This window comes from Zonotrichia albicollis, chromosome 3 (assembly GCF_047830755.1).
Source record: "Zonotrichia albicollis isolate bZonAlb1 chromosome 3, bZonAlb1.hap1, whole genome shotgun sequence".
Lineage (NCBI taxonomy): Eukaryota > Metazoa > Chordata > Aves > Passeriformes > Passerellidae > Zonotrichia > Zonotrichia albicollis.
Window position 1 is genome coordinate 94,815,135 of NC_133821.1, and position 6,499 is coordinate 94,821,633.

General features: G+C 38.0%; 1 long non-coding RNA gene across 1 annotated transcript; it reads right to left on the minus strand.

Moving 5' to 3' along the window:
- Nucleotides 1–960: 960 nt before the first annotated feature.
- On the minus strand, nt 961–6,248 carry LOC141728706 (uncharacterized). Its single transcript, XR_012579855.1, has 3 exons — nt 6,132–6,248; nt 2,012–2,104; nt 961–1,265 (listed from the first exon to the last, which is right to left on the minus strand). It is a non-coding gene; the product is annotated as an uncharacterized LOC141728706 (long non-coding RNA).
- Nucleotides 6,249–6,499: the final 251 nt, after the last annotated feature.

Below are 6,499 nucleotides of genomic sequence, written 5' to 3' on the forward strand. Positions count from 1 at the left end.
TTTGTCACTGAAGATTGCTTTATTCAGTGCTAAAAAGCCTATACTGTATTAATGTTAACATCTTGATTGACTTCCAAACAGTTTAATGTAAATTTCTCTTATTGCCACAATACATACCTTGCTGTGACTAGGTAGATATTTTTCTCCTTCTGATATTTTAGAATTTTAGAGTACCACTGCTACTCAGAATTTTAGAATACCACTACTACTAATGAAAATCTCAGCATCTTCATTAAGTCTTCTCTATGACTTCTCAAAGCAATAATTTAAAAGATACATGTCAAAATCTGAGCTGGAGCTTTGTGTCAAAAATGATACGTTTTTATTTGTTCCTGAAATTTCATGCTATCCATTTGCTTGAAAACTCATGCAATTGACTTGAGAAAATACTATAGAAATTGTGATCTTTACTTAAGATTTCATCACTGCTTTATATTTGAATTTTTCAACTAATTTTCCACCTACAAAACATAACCTGCCACTATCATAGTAATTTAAAAAGCATATCTATTTCTGATAGTGTAAATACCATAAATACCTTTTTTCTTTACATCTTTGCAGAAATATGGTAGTGTCCTTTTTTTCACTCCATGAAAATAGAGAATGAAAATGGGACTTCTTAATGATTTGTGCACTCATCTGTTTGTTACAGAATCATTTGAGAAATTAAGATCATTCAAGAGACTTTGGAACCAATATTTTCAAAGAATAATTAAATAAAAATCCAGAAAAACAGAAATTTAGCCCATAATTTCTAGGTATTGCCCTGTAATAAAAACACTTAACAACCTATAAATCATCTTGAGTGCCACATTTACTGAGTATCTCAATGATATTTGCCAAGATGGTATTTCAATATACTTCTTAGTATATAATAATATTCCCAGATGGGGATAATTTACAACTACTCAAAGCAAATATAAGTACACCATCATCACAGGCAACACTCTAACATGGAAAACAGAACCAAAAGACAATGAGTCTAGATAACAGTAGATGGAAAAACAAGTATATTTCCTGCAGGTGTTCTCTTTTCCACAGAATGAGAAATTAATTGAAGGCATCATACTTGAGTCTCACCCAGCTTTGTGTCAAAAAGCCTGACAGTGTCACCACATCTCAATTCTCTCACTGCAACAAAACCTCTGAAAGCTGAACTGCAAAATAGATGCAATTACCCTGGTGAATGTGTCCAATTTTCTGTACCAGCTTTCATTCAAGATGAACAGAAGATTCACTCAGTCTCAACAAGCTACAAAGGAGGTCTGCAATATGACAGAAAACAACAGAAATACATTCAGAAGCAGACAGTGATTTCTGTGGAGGAAGAAGTGTAAAAGCTTGCACACAACTAAAGAGCGTAAAGGTTACCAAAGACTTTTCAGAATATATTAAAAGAAACTTCAGTATGAACAAAGAAAAGTAGAAGCCATATCCCAGTGGAACATAATATGTGTTTCTTTCAGTTCTTAATGAATATTAATCGAATATAGGAATATGATTCTTTGACATTAGAATATTTTCAGTGTTGAGACTTTGTTTGAAAGTAAAATTATTTATTCACCTAAAAGTTTATTCTGGACCCACTGAAATTACTGTTCAAATTACCTTGGTCTCCATGGGTGTGGCTTGCAAGTAATCAACAAAAATTTTGGTCCTCAAACCACACTTATGGATAAATCATGGAATATTCATTCCAAGAATCTTGGAATTTCTGTTTAAAGCAGTCACCACTCTCCATCCCCAAGATTATGACCAGCTAATACACAGTTTTTATTGCATTTCCTTCTCTGTCAGCTCTCCATCCCTCCTTTCTTGGGTCTACTTGGTACTGTCTGACAGACTGTAAAAAAGAGACCACAATGCCATGAGGAACGCTGAATAACAGAGCAGAATGCCCATATAGCCTCAGGTGTCTCCCAGTTCATTCCATGACAAAAGGGTCTGACAGAGGATATGTCAGATATGCTGAAAGAGATATTACACCAGAACTGGAGCAAGGAACACACACCTTCATTGAGTAGGACTGTGTTGTGGTTTGATGCTGGCCAGATGTCAGGCACCCATGGAAGTCTCTCTACAAGCCACTCACTGCCCTCTACATCTAGACAGAGGGGAGAAAATATGATAAAGGCTTTATGAGTTGAGATAAGGACTGAGAGAAAACACCTTATCAATTACCATCAAGGGCAAAATAGCCTCAACTTAGCCATATTAAGTGAATTTATTACTAGCAAAATCAAAGCATGGCACTGAGAAGTAAAATAAGCCCTTAAAAAACACCTTTCTGCCTGGCAGTCCCTCCCTCCTTCCCACCAACAGCACAGGGAGACGGACAGTAGAGGTTTTGGTCAGTTTACCATTTATCACACGTGCTTTCTCTCACAGCTCAGGGAGAGAGCCTTCCCCTGCTGCTCTGTGGGGTCCCTCCCACAGGAGACAGCTCTCCTCACACTTCTCTGATGTGGCTCCATCTCATGAGCAGCAGTCCTGCCAAAATTGCTGCAATGTGACTCCATCCCACAGGCACACAGCCCTCCCAAAACTGCTGCAGCGTGGGTCACTCTTCCATGGGGTCAGTCCTCCAGGGACAGGCTGCTCTAGCCTGGAACCAGGGGCCCTCTCTCTCTACTGGGTCTCCCACTGGGTCACGGCCTCCTCCAGGCCTCCACCCACTCCGGCATGGGCACCTCCCCCACGGGCTGAGGGTGGATCTCTGCATTCCTGTGGATCCCCATGGGGTGAGGGTGGATCTCTGCATTCCCTGTGGATCCCCAGGGGCTGCAGGGACACAGCTGCCTCACCATGGTCTCACCACGGCCTGCAGAGGAATCTTGGCTCTGAAGCCTGAACCATCTCCTCCCTCTCTGGCTGCATTGACCTTGGTGTCTGCAGAGTTGTTCTGCTCGCAATTTCTCAGTCCTACTCTGTCAGCAATTAAAACCACACCACCAACTTTGTTTTGCCTTTCTTCTTAACATGTCATCACAGAGGCATTACCAACATCTCTGGTTGGCCCAGTTTTGCCCAGCAGCATGCCCATTCTCAGAGCCATCAAGGATTGGCTCTGCTGGACAAGGTGGAAGCTTCTCACAGAAGCCACCTCTGTGGCCCCCCATTACCAAGAGCCAGGCCACGTAAAACCAACACAGATTGCTATTACTGAACAGGTAGGAGATCCCCTGTTCTGAAAGGAAATGGGAATATGGTCGGAGAAGTGCACAGTTATAGAGATTATTCTCACATGGAACACACCAGAAAATAGGAAGCACAGAATCATAAGACCCTCAGACAACTCCATCTCCCTTGAGACAGCAAAAGGTTTTAATTTATTCCTGTGGATCAATAAGATACTAGAAAGCTTAAATTACTCAAGAGTCCATGGGAATTAAGACCTCAACCAGAAGAAATCAACAAAAAGTAAATAAATTTTATTCTCTCTGTGTTGTTTCCATGAAATACTGATGACTTTAAAAAAAATTGGTTTTTTCCCCTTCTTTTTTCTTTGCATAAGCCTTGAATCAACCTTTCTTTTGACCTTTCATGCTACAATTTTCTGGCCCATAAGTCTTAAATCTTGCCTCTGTGTTCATTTTCAATGATTGTTCTTCACACATGTTAACTGGGTTTTTTATAATAATAATAGTAATAATAATAAAAACCACACTGACTATATTATTTTCACAGATAGGTGATTTCTGGGGAGGAAAATATATCTAACCATCTCATGTAGGGATTCCTGTATAGGAATTCCTATATTCCTATATATTCCTATATATTCCTATATATTCCTATATATTCCTATATATTCCTATATATTCCTAAATTCCTATATAGGTTGGTTTGACCCAATCTATAGAGTAAAGAATACTTGCATATCCATTCAAAAATCCATTAGCATTAGCAGAAAATACATCAATGACTACTAAACAACAGAAAATGACATTATTAAAATAGGAAGTGTAATAAATGCAGTGGTAGAACAGAAGCACCTCACAGGAAATCCATATACTCAATACTATATTCACCAGTCCATGTGATTGAAATCATGTCATAATTTGTATAATTTAAATGGCTCTTCAAATCATCACAGAGAGAAACACTTTGAACATGACATGCTTTTGCCCACAGTCAGTCAACCACCCGAAACTCTTTATAGCAGCTATCCCTTCCTGAATTACATCAAGACAGCACTATAAATCAAAATCAAAAATGATAAGGAACTGCAAATAGAAGCATTAAATAAATGGAACATCTACCCATCTCCATTACAGAATCTGCACGGGAAGGAAATAGAAAAACATGATGAAATGCATACAATTTAGAAGAAGACTCCTTTCATACTATTGCTGCTAAAGTAACAGCTTCTTCACTGAAAACCCCAAAGAGAGAATTGTGACAACAATATTCACTACTATATTTTTCTCAAAAGCCAGTATTTCTAAATCTAACATAGAGAATATATCTGATGGACCAATGGGACTAGAAAGATGAAAAGAAAGCCCTAGATGTTTGTAAACTGAGTGTATGGGTGGTTCCAACAACACATTCTATCAATTTAAATTCCCAGATTAGATAAAACCTGAGGAAGCATATATAAATTCTATGTATCACACAAAAGAACACTCTATGACTTGCTTTGTAATACCTGGTTGGCTCTGATAAAGGAGCTCAGTGTCAGCAAGTGCAAATCACATCTCTTTCATAGCATGTTATAAAAATGTATGTTGCAAGCAGCCTCTCCCCTCATAGGCTACAGATACCAAATTACACCCCAGTGCAATTTGTCTATTTGTGCACTTTTGCTAGTGCTGGCAGTAAACCAAAAATTCCTCATCTGAAAAAAAAAAATGAAAACTAATCTTAATCAATCTTAATCAATTCTGTGAGAATAAAAGCTGATTAACCCTTTGTTGCCCAGCCGACCTTTGGTTTAGAAGAAACACAAAAAAAGTGAGAGTGAGCAGAGATTTGACAAAGGATATGAATGGACACAGATCCTCTTGGGTACAGGCAACTGTGCTTTCACAAAGATAAGTAACTGTGCCCAGTATTTCATGCAATGTAACTCTGTGTACCATACAATCACAGCAGTCTTGTTGCTGTCTTTTGATATCATGCATTATTACCTAAGTTCCTATATGCTGTTGAGCAAGAACCTTTGCAAATAAGTGTTCTGTTCCTTGTTTTGTGAGACCTGAAATTATTCACACTACTTCCTGGTGAATAAGGAGAGTAAACTGACCCAAGAACTCCTGGAGAAAGTGATTTCCAGCACCATCTTGGTTTTGCCTGCTTCTCAGTTTCAATGCCCTCAAACTAGATTCAACTTCATTCACAAATGACAACAGATGACTTTTTTTTTTTTTTAATTGCAGGTGAGGAAGCCAGACACAAGAATGCAGTTACACTTATTACCCATTTTCTTCACAGGGAAGACATGGGAAATCGGGAACATTTTCCATCTAAGCCCCCCTCCTAAACTCTTCTGAGATTCAGTGAGGTACCTTTAATCTCATTTTTAAAATGGTTAGCATGGTAGTAGAGAGAGTCTAGCCCAGAGCTTGTTCTGCCATCTGTTCTCTGCAAGTCTGACACATAGTTCTGCTCTTGCTAGCAAAAGAACTTGTCCCTGGATTGCCATTATCCATTTAGAACTCTGATATCATAGTATCAACTGCGGGAAATTCTAATACAACAAATAAAACTGTTCCCTCCTTTTTTCGGAAAAGGGAAAAGTACATCACGGCCTTTGAAAAGAATTAAGAAAGAGTTCTTTAGAAGTCAATGAAATTTAATCAACATTGGAATTCTAGTAAATAGCCAGGGATTCAGTTTGATGTTCTTTGTCTGATTCTGTATTCCAATGTCTTTTGGAAGCTAATTGTAGCAGAAAAAGATTATATTCTTGCTTGCCTTTTATGAAATTAATCCATTTTAATCCAGGTGCTAAGAATGAGATTAGCTGAAGGCTTGCATAAACAAAATATTTCTTCAAATACCAATGAAAAATAAAGGCAAAGAAAAACATGCACTTTCCTGAAGGACTAAACATAAACCAATAGATTAAAGCTGTAATAGTTAAGTAACTGTGTAACCCTTGCCAGCAGGGATGCTCAGAATACTCCTACCTTCATCTCCTCTGCCCATATGTTCTTGAGCAGCTGATCCTACAGGGTATAAGAACAGGAAAAGAGAGAACAACCTGCAAATGAAAAGAGAAAATCTCACTTAGTCCAGACTTGAGAGGGGCCTCCAGCCTGTAAGATTTGCATGAAATAAGAGGGCAATTAGTGTGATATCTATTTTAAAAGTACTAATTCCAGAAGACCTGATTGCTCTCTAAAAATACATCTAGGAATATATATCATTAATGGAGAATAGTTGTTTAAAATAAAGAACAAGACTTCAGAATATATGGGTATGAATTAGCAGTGTATAATTTTAGGATGGAAATAATAGAAAAAGTTAAACAGCAGCGTAGGGGGTGACAAGACAA